Source organism: Arachis stenosperma, chromosome 3 (assembly GCF_014773155.1).
Source record: "Arachis stenosperma cultivar V10309 chromosome 3, arast.V10309.gnm1.PFL2, whole genome shotgun sequence".
Taxonomy (NCBI): Eukaryota; Viridiplantae; Streptophyta; class Magnoliopsida; order Fabales; family Fabaceae; genus Arachis; species Arachis stenosperma.
In genome coordinates this window covers 154,884,558-154,907,072 of record NC_080379.1, presented here as the reverse complement: position 1 = coordinate 154,907,072, position 22,515 = coordinate 154,884,558, and positions in this window count along the sequence as shown.

The following is a 22,515-nucleotide window of genomic DNA, read 5'->3' as shown; positions in this document are numbered from 1 at the left end:
TTTGAGTCCCGGAGTGCAAGTTCGGGGATGACTCTGAGGAACTTTTAAGTTCAGGGACTAATATGAGACTCGAGTGCAACTTCAAGGACTACATTGAAACTTATCTAGTATATTGTGTCTATATATTTTAACATTTATATTTCATAATTTACTCTAATAAAAAAGAATTTTGAGTATATATTAATTAAAATCTTTTAATAAAACTTTTTTTATATCTAACACATTAGCAAGTGCTCTTAGAAGAACAACAATTGTTAACTAATTTTGGTTTTAAAGGTGGCCTCAAATTTTGCATTATTCATTAATGTATTATTCATTAAAATTGGGAGCTTATGGTATAATAATAAGCTGACCATAATGTAAATGTAGGTCTCGTTCAACAGATTTTTTTTTTTGAAAAATCATTGGAAGTTAGTTCAAAATGCTTAGGTTCAAACATGTGTATAAGTCGATTATATTGTGGCCCTTTGGCCTATGGGAAATCGAACTTATATATATATATATATATATATATATATATATATATATTATGAAAAATTACTTTATTTTGTTCCTGCGTGAAAGATATCTTCGAGGTATTGCTCGTCCTGCTGAAGTTAAGATCGACTTTCCTTGGAGCGAAACGACAGAACGTCGTCTATTTGCTAGGGGAGGCGGCGTTGGACACCTGTAAAGAGACTCCAACGCTCAAGTAAGTAAGAGTGTAAAATGATTCAGAGTAAAACTGAATATTGTGTACCTTTAGACTAGTAGCTTACTAGTATATATATTGAGTTGTTGTTGTGTGGTTTGTTATTCGTATCAAGTTTATTATTTGTATCTTTGTTGCTGGTTTGACGGAGTCTATACTAATTGTTATCCGGATTTGTTGGGATAGTGGTGGTTTGAGTGGAGAGGTTGTTAGAGAGGGTATCTCTACTAGTTATACCAAGTTCCGAGATTGTCGTGGTTGTGGGCCAGGGTTTGAGTAACGGATCATAGCCCCAAGCTTGACCTGTTTTTTAGAGCTGAGCTATAACAGATCGAGCTTATTGTATAACTCAGGACTGGGTATAATGGCAGCCCCCAAGGTTGACTTGTTTGTTGCGCGGTTTTTTGAAAAAATGAGTCAAGGTTGGAGTTTTGGCGGTAAGTTGATTGGGGATTTGGATGAGAGAGGAATTTTTGGAAAACTTATTTGGTGTTTTAATGTTGTCTTGAGAGTGGGGACGGTCGCAAATCAAGGGCGTCGATTTGTGAAATGGTATTCAAAATCAATGGTTGTGATTTGTTTGGGGTTTTAGTTTTTTACCTGAATACGTGGTTAGTGGGTTGGTGGATGTTCCGAGGGTTACCTGAAACTGTAGGTCGATCTCGGTCGAGATCTTCTATGTTGGTCGGAGCCGACGTGTCCGGCAGGTGTTCAGCGGCCGGAGCTGATGTGTCCGACTTATTGGACTTGATGATGGTGCTTGATCCTTCGTCCCCGGAGGGTGGGGGGTACCTGCAAGGGACTCCGATGCTTAAGTTAGCAAGGGTATTAAGCAGGTATTTAGTAGTATCAGAGTATGAGTTTTACCTGGGTGCTCCAGTGTATTTATAATGGTGAGATGTGGCCTCCTGTGGATAAGATAAGTTAGTTATCTTATCTTATCTTTATCTTATCTCTTAGTGAGGTCATCTTTAAGGGAACCGCCTTTATCTCTACGGGCTTGGGCTGCCCTTGGATTTGGGACGTGTTCCTCTATTTGGGCCTTTTGTTTGGGCTTTCCTGTGACTTGTCCGAGCTCTTTGAGAAGAGGTCGGTTATCCTGACCTGAAGAGGTCGGTCGCTTTGTCTGTGGAACATCCCGGGTCGGACAGCTCGATCCAGGGTATGAACAGTGCCCCTGCTTGAGCTCGGTCTTCTTTTTGAGGCCGAGTCTTTGACTTCGGTCCTTCTTCAGTGAAGTCGAACTCAAGCATTTTGTCGATTCCTTTCTTTGTAGAGTCTCCTTTTTTTTGAATGTAGAACGTTTTCCTCTAAAAGCGCGCGCTTTTGCATTAGCGCTTTTTCGGGAACGCAAGCGGTTTTAACATCCGCATTTAATTGGCATTAATTGCCCCATTTTTTCTTGGCTTTTATTTTGAATCTCTTAAAAAAACGGTTTCTCTTCTTCACTTCTTCTCCGTAACTCCTTCCTTTACTCTCTCATTTTCTGTTTCTTGCCCAGAGTTTGTAGTTTCTTCTTTGTGACGTCTGTTCTGCTACTGCGTTTTCGGAAGAGGGCTGTTTCCACATTTTTTCCTTCTGTCTTCGCATTCTTCCTCTTCGAGGGGGTGGCTTTGTTGCTTCTACTTTTTAGCTTTCTTCGAGGTTTCGTTCAATTCTCCAGGTTAGTCTCATTTCGTGTTTCCTCGTTTATTTCTGATTTTGCGATGGGGTTTTCCTTTTGATCTTCCTTTTGGAGAAAGTTTGGATCTTTCTGTTTTTATCGTGCTTGACTTGTTGCATGCTCTGGTTTTTTCTCTTTTTCAGTGCGAATCTTTTGTTTGCTTGAATCTTTTTCTTTTGCATGTTGCCGCCGTTTCTGTTTGTGCCTTGGCTGATGATTTTTGCTTGCTTTTGAAAAGTTTGTGCCTTTGCTGTTTTTCTATTTTGGCCTTTTTTGGTGTTCTGACAAACTGTAGCAGTAGTGCTGGTAAACTGTAGAAGCAATGCTTTTCCTGATAAACTGTAGAAGGGTGGACCTTTTGCGTTTTTTGCTTTATTTGTTTTCTTTTCTGGATTTTATTTTGATGAGTGTCGAGATGTAGACTGTAGAAATGATTTGAAGACCTTTCTTGTTTACTGCCTCCAAGGGATGCTCCAAGACTTTTTATCTTGAGTCTTGGGGTTTTTCCCTTTTTGGTTTATCCGCCCGTCGAGATATTTTGACCCATGTTCGAGATGTTTTTAAGTAATCCACTCTTCTTTTCTTTTTGTAGGATTTAGTTGGCCTCATGTCATTCCAAAATAACGTTGTAGAGATGCCTTCCCAGGTTCCTACGGGTATGGCCGATTGGGTGGACTCCATGGTTCTCCTGTGTGTCTCGCTGGCTGATTCTGAGTTTTGTACTCAGCTTAGGCAGTTTCATAGTGTCTGTAGCAATTCTGGTGATGAGAAGAACTATGAACTTGTCCCTCCTTCTTCTGACGAGAGAGTCTGTTTTTCAACTCGGGTTGTTGATGGTCGCCCTTTCTTTTATGCTTATGATTTTTTCTTTGGTCAGCTGGGTATCACCCTTCCCTTTACTCAATTTGAAATCGACCTGTTATGGTCTTGTAATGTTGCCCCTTCTCAACTTCACCCCAACTCCTGGGGTTTCATAAAAATTTTCCAATTGTTGTGCAATGGCTTTGGTATTCCTGCTTCCCAATCTCTTTTCTTCTATTTGTTTGTCTTGACTAAGCCTGGAGTGGTAAAAAAGAAGGCAGCTTGGGTCTCCTTTCGTTCCACCCAGGGAAAGAAAGTTTTTTCCATGTTTGACGAGTCATTCCGCGATTTTAAAAACTATTTTTTCAAGATCCGAGCTGTTAAAGGAACTCGCCCCTTTTTTCTGGATGAAAATGATGAGCCTGCCTTTCCCCTGAAATGGCAAAAAGATGTGAGGGTCTCCAGGTATTCTTGGGACATATTGGATGAGGCTGAACGGGCCTTTGTGACTATTTTGGAAGAGCGCTGGGGTCAACCTCCCCATCTTGATACAAAGAAATTTCTAACCAATCCTTCTCTTCTTCAAACTGAACTGGGTATCTTGTGTTTTTTTTGCTATCTGTTTATGTTACTTGTAGCTGTATTTCCGACTTGTTTGACTTGTAGCTTGACTTCTGTTTTATTTGCAGAGGCAATGAAGAATAACGAATCTATGAAAGCTTTTAAGAGGGCGCAGAAGGCGACTGCTGCCAGGAATATTGCCGCCAAGGCGGTTGGGGAGGGGTCCTCCCAAGTGCGCGAGAAGCCATCAGTGCCGAGATCCCCCGGGGTGAGGAAGGTGATCCCAACACCTCGGGTCCGCTTGGTGGACCCTCACCCTACTTCTGCCGCTCCATCTGCTGCCCCTCCAAGTAAGAAACAAAAGACGGTTGAGCCCTTCGATCTCAATGCCCCTGACTTCAATGCCATTGAGTTTATAGATCAACAAATTGGGCCCTATGGTACTCTCTCAATGGACGACGTGTCCATCCTCCATCATTTGGAATTTATGGCTCGGAATCACGTACAGATGGCGTATATGGCGGCCGCTATACACCGGACTGCTCAAAGTCTCCCTCTTCATGCCACCAAGGCATTTATGGAGGAGGCAAAGCAGGAGTTTGACTGGATAAAGGGGCTGAAGGAGGAGCTTGAATTAAAGGTGACCAAGTTAGAGAAGGATCTAGAAAATGAAAAGGCGAGTTCTCTTTCACTGGCGGCTTCTTTGAGGTTGGCCGAGGACACAGCCCTGATGCATAAGGAGAGTTATGTTACGACTTATCGGGAGGTGATGCGCCTGAAGGAGGAGTTGAACAATGCCCGGGAGGATTATTCTGAGCTTCAAGGTCATATCGTGGGTAGTGTGACTGCTGCTTACGAGAACTTGAAGGAGCAAGCTCGGGTCATTGCCCCCGAGGCCGATCTCACCCCTTTCAGTCTGGACAATGTTGTCAGGGATGGCAAGATTGTTCCTGATGACGATGGTGATGATGATGCTGATCCTCCTCCCGTGTCCTCTGCCAAAGTGTCGACTTCTTCTGTTCCTCCGGTTGTGCCTGATTCGGATTGCCAGGTTCTGAACTGGGAAGATGGAACTATAGATGCCGTTCCTATTCAGACTCGTCCTCCTTCTCCTTGTCCTGATGATGCCAAGAAGGTTCCTGAAGCTTGTTGATCTGTAGCTGGCCCGGCTTGTGGGCTTTTGAAACTTTTTTATTTAATTGATGATACTTCTAGCAACTTTTTATATTTTGGACAATAGCTTGCTATTTTTTTATAGTAGGTTTTGGTGGCCTTTCACGGCCTTAAAAAAAGTAGTTTTTTGACTTGGCCTTTTTCTTCTGTTTTCTGCTGATGTTGAGATCTTGCAGCTCGACCTCCTCGGATTGTTTTATGGTTTGTAGCTTTGATCCTTTGAGCTTGTGACTCAGGGGTCCAACTTGTTTCTTGATGGGTCTTTTGCGCTGGTCCCTCTTTCTTGGATTTTTGTCAGATCTCTTTCAGGGACTACTTTGGTAACTTTTAAGTGATAGGAGTCCGACTTGGTTATGTCGGTCTCCTTTAAGTTATTTTTCGTAGTCCTCTTTGGATCTTCGTCAGATCTCTTTCAGGGATTATTTACTTTTTTAGTGATAGGAGTCTGACTTGGTTGTGTCGGTCTCCTTTAAGTTATTTTTTGTAGTCCTCTCTTTCAGGGACTACTTGTATAACTTTTTTAGTGATAGGAGTCCGACTTGGTTATGTCGGTCTCCTTTAAGTTATTTTTCGTGGTCCTCTTTCTTGGATCTTTATCAGATCTCTTTCAGGGACTACTTGTATAACTTTTTTAGTGATAGGAGTTCGACTTGGTTGTGTCGGTATCCTTTAAGTTATTTTTCGTAGTCCTCTTTCTTGGATCTTTGTCAGATCTCTTTTAGGGACTACTTGTATAACTTTTCGTTTTGGGCAGACTTTATTATGTCAGGCCCTTCTAAGTTAAAGTAATCCTCTTTAATAGGGTTGGTCAGACCTCTTTCCAGGGTTTACTTATAACTTAGGTTGACTTGGTTCGATTTCTTAACGTTCGACCAGTCCTTAAGTTATTATTTTAGCGATCCGTAAGACCTCGTCAGGTTCTTTTTTAGATCACTTTCGATAACTTCTTGCATTATTCTGTGTTCATCTTTGCCGATTTGTAGAAAGTGGTTGTCCTTTCTAGATCGTCCTTTGGGTGAATCGCATTTTCACCTTTATCAGACGGTTGTCTTTACCGTGATCGTGCAGTGAAATTTGTTTTTCACTTCCTGCCGATCTGTTGCTTTATAATCGGACGATGAATGCTTCAGATTAATGCGCCTTGAAATCTTTGTAGAATATTTAAAATATATTTTATTTAAAGGAAAATGCAAATATATACATGTGGGAATTTTCTGGTCTAGGTCTCGACCTGGTGCCTCATTAAAAAACCTTTTCAGGAAAAAGAGTGCATCCATTTAGTGAGACCCTTTACCTTTTCTAACTGTAGTACCTTCGTAGGTTGCAGGCGTGCCACGATCGGGGAAGCTCTCATCCATCGAGCTCGGACAGTCTGTAGTAGCCCTTCCCAAGTACTTCTATGACTCGATAGGGTCCTTTCCAGTTTGCTGCCAGCTTCCCTTCTCCGGGTCGAGTTGTTCCAATATCATTCCGGATTAGGATGAGATCATTCTCTGCAAAACTTCTCGGTACTACTTTTTGATTATATCTGGAAGCATTCGGCGCTTTAGAGCTTCTTCCCTGATCTGAGCTCTTTCCTGGATTTTGGGTAACAAGTCGAGCTCTTCTCTCTGAAGTTGGGAGTTTGCTCGTTCATTGTAGTGGACTACTCAGGGAGATCCTTCCTCGATTTCTATTGGAATCATTGCCTCCGCTCCGTATGCTAATCGGAATGGTGATTTGTTTGTAGTAGAATGAGGAGTTGTTCGATACGCCCATAGGACTTGTGAAAGTTCCTCGACCCAAGCTCCCTTTGCTTCTTGTAGCCTCCGCTTTAGTCCGGCCAATATAACTTTGTTGGCCACTTCGGCTTGTCCGTTGGCTTGGGGATGTTCAACGGAGGTGAACTGGTGTTTTATGTTCAAGTCGGCCACCAGTTTTCTGAAGCCTGCATCTGTAAATTAGGTACCGTTGTCCGTGATGATGGAGTATGGTACTCCGAACCTCGTAATAATGTTCCTATATAGGAATTTTCGACTTCTTTGAGCGGTGGCGTCGGCTAGGGGTTCTGCCTCAATCCATTTTGTGAAATAGTCTACTCCTACTATGAGGAATTTTACTTGTCCAGATCCCTGTGGGAAGGGTCCGAGAAGGTCGAGTCCCCATTTTGTAAATGGCCAGGGTGAGGTCACGCTGATGAGCTTTTTTGGTGGAGCAATGTGAAAGTTGGCATGCTTTTGGCATGGTGGGCATGTCCTCACAAATTCTGTAGCCTCCTTTTGTAGAGTTGGCCAATAGAATCCCGCCCGGAGTACCTTTTTGGTGAGAGCTTGCGCTCCGAGATGATTACCACAAATGCCGCTGTGCACTTCCTCCAAGACTTCCTTTGTGTTAGAAGTCGGTATGCATTTTAGTAAAGGTGTTGATATCCCTCTTTTGTATAGTGTGTTATTTATGATAGTGTAGTACTGTGCCTCCCTTTTCAGCCTCTTTGCCTCCTTTTCATCTGTAGGGAGTGTTTCTGTTTTGAGGTAGTTTATTATGGGGGTCATCCATCCTTGATCCCGACCTATTATGGCTAGGACTTTTTCTTCTTCCGTTATTGACGGGCTCTGTAGTATCTCCTGGATGAGACTTCTGTTGTTTCCCCCTGGTTTGGTGCTGGCTAATTTTGAAAGGGCGTCAGCTCGGGCATTTTGCTCACGGGGTATGTGGGAGATCCTATATTCCCCAAGTTGTCCGAGCTGTTCTTTGGTTTTATCCAAATATTTTTTCATGGTCGGAACTTTGGCTTGGTAGCTTCCTGTTATTTGTGAGGTGATGACTTGTGAGTCACTGTACATATTGAGTTTCTGAGCTCCAACCTCCCTAGCCAGCTTCAAACCAGCTAACAGTGCTTCATATTCTGCCTGGTTGTTTGAGGCCGGGAATCCGAATTTAAGGGAGAGCTTAAGTTGAGTTCCTTGGTTGCTTTCGATTATCACACCCGCACCGCTTCCTATTTTATTCGAGGATCCGTCCACGTATATGTTCCACTCTATGGGGATTTCCGGGATGTCTGTGAATTCTGCGATGAAGTCGGCCAGGTGTTGCGATTTGATGGTTGTCCGCGCCTCGTATTGGAGGTCGAACTCGGACAACTCGATTGCCCATTGTAGGATTCTTCCTGCTAGATCTGTTTTCTACAATATCCCTTTTATGGGTTGGTTGGTCCGACTTTAATGGTATGCGCTTGAAAGTATGGGCGAAGCCGCCGGGATGTGAGGATCAGAGCGTAGGCAAACTTTTCTATTTTCTGGTAGTTCAGCTCGGATCCCTGTAGCGCTTTGCTAATGAAGTAGACGGGTTGTTGCCCATGTTCGTCTTCTCTGACTAGTGCTGAGGCTATTGTCCGGCTCCCTACTGCGAGATATAATATGAGCGGTTCTCCTTCTCGTGGCCGAGATAGGATAGGTGGCCGTCCTAAGAACTCCTTGAAGTCTCGGAAGGCTTACTCACATTCTGTCGTCCATTCGAACTGTTTTCCTTTTCTTAAAGTAGCATAGAAGGGAAGAGATCTTATCGCAACTCCTGCTAAGAATCAGGATAGGGCGGCCAACCTCCCGTTGAGTTGTTGTACTTCTTTGACACAGGTTGGGCTCTTCATGTTGAGTATGGCTTGACATTTGTTTGGATTTGCTTTAATTCCTCTTTGTATGAGCATGAAGCCTAAGAATTTACCTGCTTCTACTGTGAAGGTGTATTTTGCGGGATTGAGCCGCATGTTGTGTTTCCTGATAGTGTAAAACACTTGAGTCAGGTCGGATAATAATGTGTCTTCGCTTTGTGTCTTTATCAACATGTCGTCTACATAAACTTCCATGATTCTTCCGATGTGATCTGAGAAAACTTTATTCATTAGCCTTTGATAAGTAGCCCCTGCGTTCTATCTTGAGACCGAAAGGCATCACGATGTAGCAGTAGTTTGCTTTCGGTGTTAGGAATGAGGTCTTTTCTTGATCTGGTGGATACATGGGGATTTGGTTGTACCCCGAATATGCGTCCATGAACGAGAGATACTTATATCCTGATGAAGCATCTACTAGAGCGTCGATGCTTGGGAGTGGGTAAGGGTCTTTTGGGCAGGCTTTGTTGAGGTCGGTGTAGTCGGTGCACATTCGCCACTTCCCATTTGACTTTTTCACCAAGACGACGTTTGCTAGCCATAGTAGGTATTTAACTTCCCTTATGAACCCGGCCTCTAGTAGCGCTTGTACTTGTTCTTCTACAGCTTGAGATCGTTCTGGTCTGAGTTTTCTTCGTCTTTGTTGTACCGGCCGGGATCCCGGGTAAACTGCCAATTTATGGCTCATTAGTTTGGGATCAATGCCTGGCATGTCGGCAGCTTTCCATGCAAAGAGATCAACATTATCTCGTAGGAACCGTATTAGTGATTCCTTTGTGTCTCCTTTCAGGATCGTGCCAATATTAGTTGTTTTATCCGAGGTGTCTCCGATCTGGACTCTTTCTACTTCTCCTTCGGGTCGTAGTCGGAGTTCTTCTCGCCTCTGAACTCCACCGAGCTCGATTGTGTGGAACTCTCCTCCTTCGCCTCGGAGGTTTAGACTTTCGTTATAACAGCGACGTGCCATCTTTTGATCTGCCTTTATTGTAGCTATCCCTTCCGCAGTTGGGAATTTCATACATAGATGTGGAGTTGAAACTATTGCGCCAAGTTGATTTAACGTTGTCCGACCTGTTAAGGCATTGTAGGCTGAGCTTACGTCGACCACGATGTAGTCTATCTTGAGTGTTCTGGATTAGTTCCCCTTTCCGAAGGTTGTGTGCAGCGATACGTATCCCAGCGGTTGAACTGGGGTATCTCCTAGTCCAAACAGGATGTTCGGGTACGCTCTTAGCTCTTTTTCTTCTAGGCCGAGTTTGTCGAATGCAGTTTTGAATAAGATGTCGGCAGAGCTTCCCTGGTCAATTAGTGTACGGTGAAGGTTGGCGTTTGCTAGTATGATCGTAGTGACCATGGGGTCGTCGTGTCTCAAGATGATTCTGGATGCATCTTCCTTGGTAAACGTGATTGCTGGGATGTTTGGGGCTTCCTTCTTTCCTTTGACGTGGTACACCTCTTTGAGGTGTCGTTTGCGGGATGATTTGGAGATTCCTCCTCCAGCAAATCCGTCGTGTATTACGTGAACGTGTCTTTCCGGTGTGCGAGATTATCGTTCAGATCGTCCGATATCCTCATCCCTTCTTCTTTTTCTCGGTTCGTCTTCCCGATTGGCCGAAAATCGATCTAGCTTTCCTTCTCTTACTAATTTTTCTATGACGTTTTTCAAGTCGAAGCATTCGTTGGTGGAATGCCCTCGAAGTCGGTGATATTCACAGTATTCATTCCGATTTCCTCCTCCTCTTTTGCCTTTAAGTGGCCAAGTTTGAGGGATTTTCTCCGTATGGCAGACTTCTTTGTAAACATCTACCAAGGATACCCTAAGAGGAGTATAGTTATGATATTTTTGATTTTTTCTCCGGAGCGATCTTCCTTTTTCTTGGATTCTTTGTCTCGGTAGGCAGAATTGAACCTTGAGGCTTCGCCAAGTCGAGAATTTTCCTCCATGTTGATGTATTTCTGCGCCCATTCTTGTACTTCGTCTAGGGATGTCGGGTATCTCTTTGATATAGATTGGCTAAATGGTCCTTCTCGCAGGCCATTTATGAGGCCCATAATGGCAGCTTCTGTTGGTAGACTTTGTATGTCTATGCATGTTTTGTTGAATCTTTCCATGTAGTTGTGAAGGCTCTCCCGATCTCCTTGCTTGATCCCAAGTAGGCTAGGTGCGTGTTTGGCTTTGTCTCTTTGTATGGAGAATCGGGCCAGGAACTTTTTGGCCAGGTCGTCGAAACTCGAGATGGATTTTGGAGGTAGGCTGTCAAACCATTTAATGGCTATCTTGGTGAGAGTTGCTGGAAAGGCTTTGCAGTGAACTGCATCTGAGACATCAGTGAGGTACATTCTACTTCTGAAGTTGCTGAGATGATGGTTGGGGTCCGAGGTGCCGTCTTATAGAGTCATATCCGGAAGTTTGAAATCTTTTGGAATTTTGGTCTTCATAATTTCTCTGGTGAATGGATCTTGATCTTTCTGAGGGCTATCCTCTGTGGATGGTCGAGTAGCTTTAGTTTTGAGATCAGCTTCGAGTTTTATAAGCTTATCTTCTAATTCTCGGCGCCGCCTTATCTCCCGGCGTAGATCTTCTTCTTTTTCTCGTTGATGTTGGGCTTTTTTCTCAAGTTGCTCCAATCAATTTTGGAGTGCTTCTATTACTCCTGGATTTGATGAATTTTTGTCTCCTTTGGTTTCCGGAGTATTTTTGAGTATTGTATCGGCGTTTTTATGCGGCGTTCTGTCTTCCAAACCTGAATCGTGGTCGTTGTCATGGTCATCTGCCATGTTGATGGGATGACTTCAAGGTTCCCCGGCAACGGCGCCAATGTTCCGAGGGTTACTTGAAACTGTAGGTCGATCTCGGTCGAGATCTTCTATGTTGGTCGGAGCCGACGTGTCCGGCAGGTGTTCAGCGGCCGGAGCTGATGTGTCCGACTTATTGGACTTGATGATGGTGCTTGATCCTTCGTCCCCGGAGGGTGGGGGGTACCTGCAAGGGACTCCGATGCTTAAGTTAGCAAGGGTATTAAGCAGGTATTTAGTAGTATCAGAGTATGAGTTATACCTGGGTGCTCCAGTGTATTTATAATGATGAGATGTGGCCTCCTGTGGATAAGATAAGTTAGTTATCTTATCTTATCTTTATCTTATCTCTTAGTGAGGACATCTTTAAGGGAACCGCCTTTATCTCTACGGGCTTGGGCTGCCCTTGGATTTGGGACGTGTTCCTCTATTTGGGCCCTTTGTTTGGGCTTTCCTGTAACTTGTCCAAGCTCTTTGAGAAGAGGTCGGGTTATCCTGACCTGAAGAGGTTGGTCGCTTTGTCTGTGGAACATCCCGGGTCAGACAGCTCGATCCAGGGTATGAACAGTGGATTTTCTGGACTTTTGGTTTATTTCTACTGTTTTACTTCTTCCCTGTGGTTTCTGAAGATGAGCAAAAAAGGTTAGTCTGTTTCGTCTTCTTTGCATTTTCTTCTCTTCTAGTTTTGTTTGTTGTTTTGCTGATGGACAAGGGGAAAGGTGTGACGGTTGAGAAGAGGGTTAAGGATAAGAAAAAGAAGGGGGTGGTTGATGATGCTGATAAAATTGTAGAAGAGGTTTTTGTTTGGGATCCTGCAAATCCTTATAGGTGGGTTTCTGAGTCGGTGAAAGGTTGTGTGTCCATTTTCGATGATGACCGGAGTGTATCCCAATTAGGTTCGCCATCTTCCTGGGTTAGGGAGGGTAGTGGTATTAGTCTTAGGTTTCTGCTATGCAATGCTGTTGATCAGGTTTTCCATCGAGGTGAGGGATTCGAGCACTTCTATATGTACAGTGCTGTTTTCGTAGAGTTAGGTGTTAGGTTTTCCTTTTTGGAATTTGAATGTGATGTGCTAATGTAGTTGAAATGTGCGCCCTCTCAACTGCATCCAAATTCGTGGGCTTTTGTTAGAGCCTTTGAAATTTTGATGGGTGCTTTAGAGGTTGAGCCATCCTTAGAGGTATTTTTTATGCTGTTTCAGTGTAAAGGGGGTGAAAACGGGTGTTGGTTAAATCTTGCTTGTGCCCCAGGTCGTGCTATTTTCAGCCTGTATCGTTCTTCCTTTAAGGATTTCAAGTCTATGTTTTTGAAAATTGGTGTGGTTGAGAGTGATTTTCCATGGTATGTTGATAATTGTTTGTTGGAAAAATTTCCCTTATTCTGGGTTCCGAGGCCTAGGCAAATTCTGGGTATGGACAGGATGAAGTATATAAATGAAATGGTTGTTGAGTTTTTAGTGAATCATATATCCTCGTCCTCCCTGCTTTCTATTGTAGATATTCTTGAACTTAAATTTGATAGGGATGCTCTTTTTGAATATATAGGTAAATGGTCTGAAATCTTGTTTGTTTGTTGTTTTGTTTGTCATGATATTTGACTTGTTGACTTGCTATTTCAGTTGAGAAAGCCCCCAAGGTTACTGATAAACCGCTATTTTACGGTTTATCTTGTGCTCAATTGAGTGGTTTTTATCAACTCTTTACTCACTTATTCATACTAATTGCATGGCTTTACATACTCCTTCCTGATTTTATGCTATGATTGAAAACATGCTTCTTTGGCCTTATATTTGATAATATTAATTCTCTCTTATTACCATTAGATGCCGTGATATGTGCATTAAGTGATTTCAGATATTATAGGGCAGGAATGGCTTAGAGGATAGAAAGGAAGCATGCAAAAGTGGAAGGAATACAAGAAACTGAAGGAATTGCCAAAGCTGTCAGCCTGACCTCTTCGCACTCAAACGGTCATAACTTGAGCTGCAAAGATCCAAATCATGCGGTTCCAGTTGTGTTGGAAAGCTAACGTCCGGGACTTCGATTTGATATATAATTTGCTATAGTGGCCATACAGCAAAACAACGCGCACGCGTAAATCACACGGACGCGTCATTCTGCAGAAAAATCAGCGACCTGCATGTGGCAAAATTCGCCCCCAGCGATTTCTGGGCTATTTCTGACCCAGTTTTCGGCCAAGAAAACATAGATTAGAGGCTATAAAATGGGAGAATACATCCATTCATTCACACAACATTGAATATTCACAATTGTAGGTTTAGATGTAGTTTTTAGAGAGAGAGGCTCTCTCCTCTCTCTTAGGATTTAGGATTAGGATTTCTCTTAGGATTTAGGATTTCATCTTCTTCATTCCATGTTCAATGTTCCTTTAATTTATTTTCTACTTTTATTTATTCTATTACTTTAATTGTTATTTATCTTTTCAATTTGGCTTATGAACTTTCCATGTTAGAATTGATTTTCTTATTTAATATAATTTGAGGTATTTCAGATATATGATTTTTATTTAGCTTTCTATATTCTTGGCTTTGGTTGAGAAATTAGAGACTCTTGAGTTATCAAACTCTTTTGTTAATTGATAATTGGAAGTTGCTAATTGACTTGAATTCCACTAACTCTACTCTTTCTTTGGGAATTGACTAGGACTTGAGGATTCATATTGATTTATCCACTTGACTTATCTTCATAGTTAGAGGTTGACTAAGTGGGAGCAACGAGCAATTCTCATCACAATTGATAAGGATAACTATGATAGGACTTCTAATTTTCATACCTTGCCAAGAGTTTTCTTAGCTATTGATTTATTAATTCCTGCAATTTATTTCTCTTGTTCAAACCTTTCAAAAACCCAAAAATATTATTTTCCATAACCAATAATAAAACACACCTCCCAGCAATTCCTTGAGAAGACGACCCGAGGTTTGAATACTTCGGTTTATAAATTTTACTAGGTTTGTTACTTGTGACAACCAAAACTTTTGCACGAAAGGATTCTCCGTTGGTTTAGAAACTATACTTACAACGCGATTATATTCTTTTAAATTTCTTTACCAATAGAAATCCGCTTCGTCAGTTACGTCTAGTGGTTTTCGTGTTTTCTTTTGGTCAAGAAATGTTGAGAAGTAAGGTTCGAGTAGTCAGGTTGCGGCTGAGGTGGGTGCCAAAGTGAATCATGCATCTCCGGTTAAGAAGGTTAGCTATAAAAGAAAGAGGAGGGAGAAGAAAGAGAAAGAAACCGGTGGAGCCTAGGATGAGCTTGGTGGGAAAGGGGTTGATTTGGACCAAGTTAAGAAGTTCACTGATAATCAAAGGGTTTTACATGGGTATATGGGAGATGAAGACTTAACGTCTGTTTGGAGTGAACACTTCCCCTTCCTTATTGTTGCTGATGAACATGCTCAAAGTCCTTCTGATGTTAAGCTTATACATGATGTTGGCGATGTTGGTGTTGCACAATACCGGCAGGTATAGTTTAGCATGTTTGTTTTTAGTTGCTTTTGTGTTGTTTGCAAGATTGGAATTATTTATATGTTGTTCAGGTGATGGGAGTTCGGCTAATGTGCATTGGCCGGACTCAAGAGTTCAAGCATGCTCGGGAATCCTTTGATAGGGCTTCTATGACTCAGTTGATGTAGGATAATGTGGAGAAGTCAAGTAAACTGCGTGATGCTCTTGACTTGGTGAACTCGGCGTTGAAAAGGTTAATGTGGAGAGGTTGACGATGTACGAGAATCTGAAAAGGAGTTGAAAGAGAAGAACGTATCCCTTGAGGTTAGGCTGGTGGTGCTCGGCGTGGAGAAGAAGCAGGCCGAGACTGAAAAAGAAGATCACGACATGGAGATATTTGGAGCTGGGTTTGAAAGAGCAGTGGAGCAGGCTAAACTCTTGGCTTTTGAGGTTGATCTGTCCGGGATGGATCCCTGCAAGGTTGTTGTGGATGGCCAGTTAGTGGAAGATGATGATGATAGTATTGAGGGTGAGGGTGAAAATGTTGGTGCTCCTTGATTTTAGTTTGTTTGCTGTGTGATGGTAAAAATCGTAGTTTGTTGTTTTTGTAATTTTGAACAAGTTTGGATTTGGATTCTGTGTGTTTATAGCACTTGTTTGACTTCCTTTAGGTGGAAAACATTTGGAGTTGGTTTTGATTGAAGTATACTTTTGAGTTTTGTTATGATATTTTGTCGTATGAGGATTTGTTTTGTTATAATTTTGCGATGATTGTTAATATTGTTTTGTATGATATGTTCGGTTTTGTGGAAAAATGCCTTTTAACACTCATACTTTTGAGTTGATATTGCTTTTTTGACAGTACTTAGTCGAGTAGGATGTGAAGTGAAACATAGACAATAAGTAATGTTTGTATTATAAGATAATGAACGAAAGAAGTGAGGGGTAGTGTGCCTCATTAAAACCTCTCCAGCAAAACCCACCTTAGGGATAAAATCTGGTAGTAGAAAAAAGAGTGCATCACCATGTCTGTCTTATAGACTAGCTGAAATACATTTTAAAAGAAGATGTGTTCCAACTATTTGGAAGGATTGTTCCATCAAGCTTTTGTATTTTGTATGCTCCTTTGCCGATGACTCTTTGGATCTGGAATGGTCCTTCCTAATTGGCGTTTAGCTTGCTATGCCTTTGTGGTTTTCGTATATCTTCTACTCTTTTGAGAACGAGGTCTCCTTTTGAGAATGTCCTTGGTTTGAGTTTCTTGTTGTACTTCCAAGCTATAGCTCGTTTAGCGGCTAATTGTTGTAGCGCTGATTTGTCTCGGCTTTCTTCGACGAGATCAAGCTCGGTTTTTCTGTTCTCGATGTTGTTGTTTTCGCTGATGTTTGTAGTTCTGGTATTTTGTAAGGAGATCTCAATAGGTATCATGGCATCACATCCATATACCAACTTAAAGGGGGTTTCCTTTGTTGATGATTGTTCTGTTGTGTTGTAGCTCCAGAGTACTTCGAGGATAAGCTCGGCCCATTCTCTTTTTGAGTCTTCAAGCTTCTTTTTAAGGCCCTGCAAAATGATCTTATTGGCGGCTTCGGCTAAATCGTTAGTTTGTGGATGTTTGACAGAAGAAAACTGTTGAACTATTTTGAAATTTTGTAAGAAATTTGTGAACTTTTGATCTATGAATTGTCTACTATTATCAGTAATAACGAATTGAGGAATACCGAATCGGCATAGTATGTTTTTCCATACAAAATAAATCATTTTTTTGGAAGCTATTTTTGCCAATGGTGTTGCCTCTATCCATTTTGTGAAGTAATCAATGGCGACAATTAAAAATTTAACCTGGCTTGGAGCCGGTGGAAAAGGACCGAGGATATCTAGCCCCCACTTGTTGAATGGCCAACATACCTCAGATGCGTGTAACTGCTCGACTGGGTTGTGGATGATTGGTGCGTGACGTTGGCAGTGATCGCAGTGTTTAACTTTATTCATGCAATCTTGTTGTAACGTAGGCCAGTAGTAACTTGCTCGGAGGATTTTGGCAGCTAAACTTCGGCCTCCTATGTGTGTTCCACAGACATCTTCATGAACTTCGTCTGTTGCCAGTTTGGCTTCTGCCGTGTTTATACACTTTAAGAGAGGTCTTGTAAATCCTCTTTTGTATAGTTTGGTTCCGAGTATTGTATAGAAACTTGCTCTTCTTTTAAATTTTCTTTGATTTTGAATGTTGTTCAGTATGCTACTTGTTTGCAAGTATGTTATGAAAGGTGATCGCCAGTCATCTTCCTGCGAGATACTTAAAATTATTGTTAGCATGACACTGGGTTCGTCAAGCGTTAGTTGGGATAATATAGGTGTCGTAGTTTGACTTCTTGTTGTTGCTAATTTTGAAAGGATATATGCTCTATCATTTTGTTCACAAGGTAAGTGGGATATATTGAATTTTTGAAAATTACTGATGAGGTTATTGACAATGGTGTTGTATTTTTTTAATAATGGATCTTTTACCTGGAAGTTACCTGTTACCTGTTGTACCACAATGAGGGAATCGCATTTGACGTTTAGCTGTGTTATGCCCATTGTGTGGGCCAGTTGCAGTCCTGCTATTAGGGCTTCATACTCTACTTGGTTATTGCTTGCGTGAAAAGTAAATTGTAGGGATTGTTCTAATGTTGTTCCTTGTTCGTCCTCGAGTAGTATTCCCGCTCCGGAACCCTTACTGTTTGAGGCTTCATCGATGTATAGCGTCCATGTGTTGTCTTTGGGACCTTTTTCTTCTAAAGTGAGTTCTACAATGAAGTCGGCCAGTGCTTGTGATTTGATAGCTCCTCGGGACTAGTATTGGATGTCATACTCTGATAACTCGATCGACCATTTGATTAATCGTCCTGCTAGTTCAGGCTTCGTCAGTATTTGTCTTAAGGTTTGTTCGGTTCTGACCACGATGGTGTGGCTTTGGAAGTAGTGTCGCAAGCGTCTGGCTGTTGTTACAAGAGCTAGAGCCAGTTTTTCTAGCTTCGGATATCGGATCTCGGCGGTCTGAAGAGACTTGCTGACAAAGTACACCGGGTGTTGTTGCTTTCCTGTTTCTGTTACCAAGACATAACTGATAGCATGATTAGTAATAGATAAATAGAGATAAAGTGGTTTACCTGCCTCTGGGGTTCGGAGGATTGGAGATGCTGATAGCATCGCTTTGAGTTCTGTGAAGGCTGCTTCGCATTCTTCAGTCCAGTTGAACTGTTCTTGTTTCTTTAGACTTTTGAAAAAATGATGTGATCGGTGGGCTATACGAGGCAGAAATCTTGTCGGTGCTGCAAGTCGGCCGGTCAATTGCTAAACTTCTTTTATTGTCTTTGGGCTTCTCATGTTAAGAATTGCCTGGCATTTTTCAGGATTTGCTTCGATACCTCAGCAAGCTAGCATGAAACCGATAAAATTTTCACTCTGTACACCAAAAGTGCATTTTTTGGATTGAGTTTCATGTTGTATCTTCGAAGTTGTTGGAATATCTCCTTTAGATCGTTAACGTGGTCTGTTGTATGTGCTGATTTTGCCACCATGTCATCGACATAGACTTCTACGTTTCGGCCAATTCGGTTTGTAAAAATTTTGTCCACGAGTCTTTGGTAAGTAGCACCTGCATTTTTGAGTCCGAATGGCATAATCTTATAGCAAAAATTACCATTGTCAGTAATAAAAGTAGTTTTATCTTGGTCAACAGGATGCATCAGTATTTGGTTATAGCCAGAGTAGGCATCCATGAAACTTAAACACCAAAAACCAAAGGAACTGTCAACTAGTTTATCAATGCATGGGAGGGGGTATGCGTCCTTTGAACAGGCCTTGTTAAGGTCTGTATAGTCCATACACATCCTCCATTTACCGTTGTTCTTTTTTACCATTACCACGTTGGCTAGCCAAGTGGAGTATCTGAGCTCATTGATGAAGCCAGCGTTCAGTAGTTTTTGGGTTTCCTCCAGGGAGGCTGGCCTCTTGTCTGTGCCGAAGTGTCTTTTCTTCTGAGCTATAGGTCGGACAGATGGGTTGATAGCTAACTTGTGACAGATGACATTGGGATCTATCCCTGGCATGTCTACTGGGGTCCATGTGAACAGGTCGGCGTTTTGTCTTAATAGCTCGGCTAGTTGATCCTGTTCTTCATTTTTTAGTGCGTTGCCGAGGTATGTATATTTTCCTTCCTCAGTTGTTAACTAAATCTTAGTAAGGTCGTCTGTTGGCATCGGTCATTCTTGATAGTTGGTTTTGGGATCCAAGTCGGCTAGAGGAGGTAATCGATCTGAGTTATATACTGTTTGGACATACTGCTGTTCGGGTTGTCTTGGTTGTTCATTTTTCTGGCTGGCGTTATAGCACTGCCTGGCCTCCTTCTGATCTCCATGGATAGTTACAACTTTATTATCCTGCAAAAGAAACTTGACACACAAATGTATAGTAGAAACAATAGCATTGAATGCATTTAAGGAGGGTCTACCTAGAATGATATTATATGACTTTTGCAATCCACAACTAGATATTGTATCTCTATGATTTTGCTGTTAGGATAATCTCCGAAAGTAGTTTGTAACTATATGTAATCTCGGATGGAAACTCGCTCACCTGAGAAACCTACCAGTTCTCCAGATGAGGGCTGGAGGATCTTGTCGCTCAGTTTTATTTTTTGGAATGTTGAATAAAATAACACGTTTGCGCTGCTCCCTGGATCTATCAGGATCTTTTTTACTAGTGGCTCTCCGACCTGTGCTGTGATGACAACGGGGTCGTCCAGGTTTTGATCGGTTGCCTTATAGTCTTTAGCAACGAATGAGATTTCTGGTTTGTCCTTGTTGATGGGTTGGGATGAGGTTGACTCTGTCATAGTCATCATAGCTCGGTACGATTTTTTTCTTGCCGAGTTTGTGCATCTGCCACCTGCAAAACCACCGGAAATGCAATTTATTATTCTGCGAGGTGGATTGAATCATTGTCTACCTTTTTCCCTTTATCTCGGGAATTGTCGGTTATTTTGGATTGTTGGCCGAGGTCTTCTGTGTTCCTCTTTCATCCGCGGCTATCGATATACTTGTCCAATAGTCCTTGGCGGGCCAGTTTCTCGAGGACATCTTTTACTATTACACACTCATCTGTGGTGTGGCCATACTTTTGATGGAAAGCGCAGTATTTAGATTTGTCTACATATCTCTGGTCTTAATATGTACCGGCCCTGTTTGGGGGTTTGATGAGTTTTGAGGTAGGATGTCCTTTAAAATGTCTTCCCTTTTTGTATTAAGGGGAGTGTAACTGTCGAACTTGGGTGTCAATCTGAAGGACCTCTGGTCTGTTCTACTACTTGAATGCTTGTTTCATCTTTCGTCCTCTCTATTTGAGGTGGGTTTTTCCGCTCTTTGCAGTGCTCGGAATTTTTCAATTTTAATTTGGGTCGTTGCTTTTTCTCGGAATTCAGCCAGAGTCTTTGGTTTTGCTATAACAATGGATTCTTGGAATTTTCCTGGGCGAAGACCTCTCTTCAGGGCGTAAAGGTGGACTTCAGGGTTTAGGTTAAGTATTTCGTTGGTTGCCTCCGCGAACCTGGTCATGTAGTCTTTCAGGCTTTCATTCGGCCCTTGTTTGATAGTGCTCAGGTAGTTTGAGTTGTGGACGTATATCATGGATGCGGTAAAATGATTGACAAACTGGTCGGCCAGCTCATCAAAATTGGAGATGGAACCTTCAAGGAGGTTGGAGAACCAAATTAAGGCGGCTCCATCCAGGAAGGTTGGGGAGGTGCAGCATAGTATTGGGTCGGATTCCTTATTCATAAACATCATAGCGTGGAATTTGGTGACGTGGACATTTGGATCTCCTATTCCTTCATAGGGTTTTAAAGTTGATGGTAAGGTGAAGTTTCTGGGCATTTCGAAGCTCGTGACTTTCTTTGTGAAGAGGTTGGTTCTTTTGGTGGTTGTTTTCGGGGGATTAGGTATGGTATGTTTTGTCTCCGACATATGCTCATCGTTATTGTCTTTGTTTTCAGTATTCTTGTGTTCCCCGCCCTTGCTATTTTCATGTTGCTTCTGGCGTAGGAGTTCAACCATTCTCTGGTTCTCGGCCCTGAGGGCCTCATTGATCGCCAGGAGTTCGGCTTGGTTGGTACTCGAGGGAGCGTGACTATGCTCATCTGCCATGTGCCGTTTCTTGCAAAAAGAAGAGCGAAAAATATGTAAAGTAAAGAGTTGTGGGGTTAGAAAAATTTAGGCCCCACGGTAGGCGCCAAATGTTCCTGCGTGAAAGATATCTTCGAGGTATAGCTCGTCCTGCTGAAGCTAAGATCGGCTTTCCTTGGAGCGAAACGGCGGAACGTCGTCTATTTGCTGGGGAGGCAGCGTTGGGCACCTGCAAAAGGTCTCCAACGCTCAAGTAAGTAAGAGTGTAAAATGATTCAAAGTAAAACTGAATATTGCGTACCTTTAGACTAGTAGCTTACTAGTATATATATTGAGTTGTTGTTGTGTGGTTTGTTATTCGTATCAAGTTTGTTATTTGTATCTCTGTTGCTAGTTTGACGGAGTCTATGCTAGTTGTTATCCGAGTTTGTTGGGATAGTGATGGTTTGAGTTGAGAGGTTGTTAGAGACAGTATCTCTGCCACTTATACCAGGTTCCGAGATTGTCATGGTTGTGAGTCAGGGTTTGAGTAACGGATCATTACTAATAATAAGCTATCAAGTACAAATACTTTATTAAGTTGACACACATTTTAAATATAACACTAATTCAATATTCGTCGGACACACATATTTTTTTATGTTTAATCATAATTTAATAAAAAATAAAAATAATTCTCTGAATACGTTTGAAACACATCTAATTATTATTTGAGTTATTTTTTTAGCTATACTTTTTTTTACTAAAAATAAAGAGACTCGAATTGATGATTTTTTAAATAAATATAAAGAGTTTATACCATTTAAGTTATTTTCCTTTCTAGCTATGTTAAGAATTTTGTTGGAAGTCATATGAATGAAAGATAATATTAAAGTGACTCATATTCAATTTGGTACGAACAACATTCACATTTATTAAAATAAAAGGGCATGATACCTACCATTCTTAATTTGTATATAAAAAGTTTAAAACATATTTGAATGCAATTTAATTAGATTAAATTCAGTATTAAATTTGAGTATTAAATTTCATTAATTAATAAACTATATGTAAATAATTCATAAAAGTTTTTAAATATGCTGTCCACCGTAAAATTCGTAATGTTTAGTAATATTTAAATTAAATCCGACAAAATAGAATGGTGAATCGTAAAATTTAAATTTTTAGAATTTTGAGTTAGGATTTTTTATATTTTCATATTGGTCCCATTTGACTCGAAACTAAATATCTTTTCAAAAAAACTATTTTCAATAAAATCAGTGACAAGTTATTTATATCTCGACTAATTTTTCTTTACATTATTTTATACTAGTTTGACTTGAATTTCTTTTCTCCAAATTTTTTATTTTAATATTGAATTCAAATATTAAAAAATAATATATTACATGTATACTAAAATTAATTATAAAAATATATATTAAAAATAAATTAAATATTTTTTATTGAAAAATGAGTCCACGAAGAAGGCTGTGGAATGCAAATCTAACTAAATTTTATTCATTAATAATGGGATGTTTTTTATTACTTAGGTTAGTGGATAATTTGCTGCTACACGT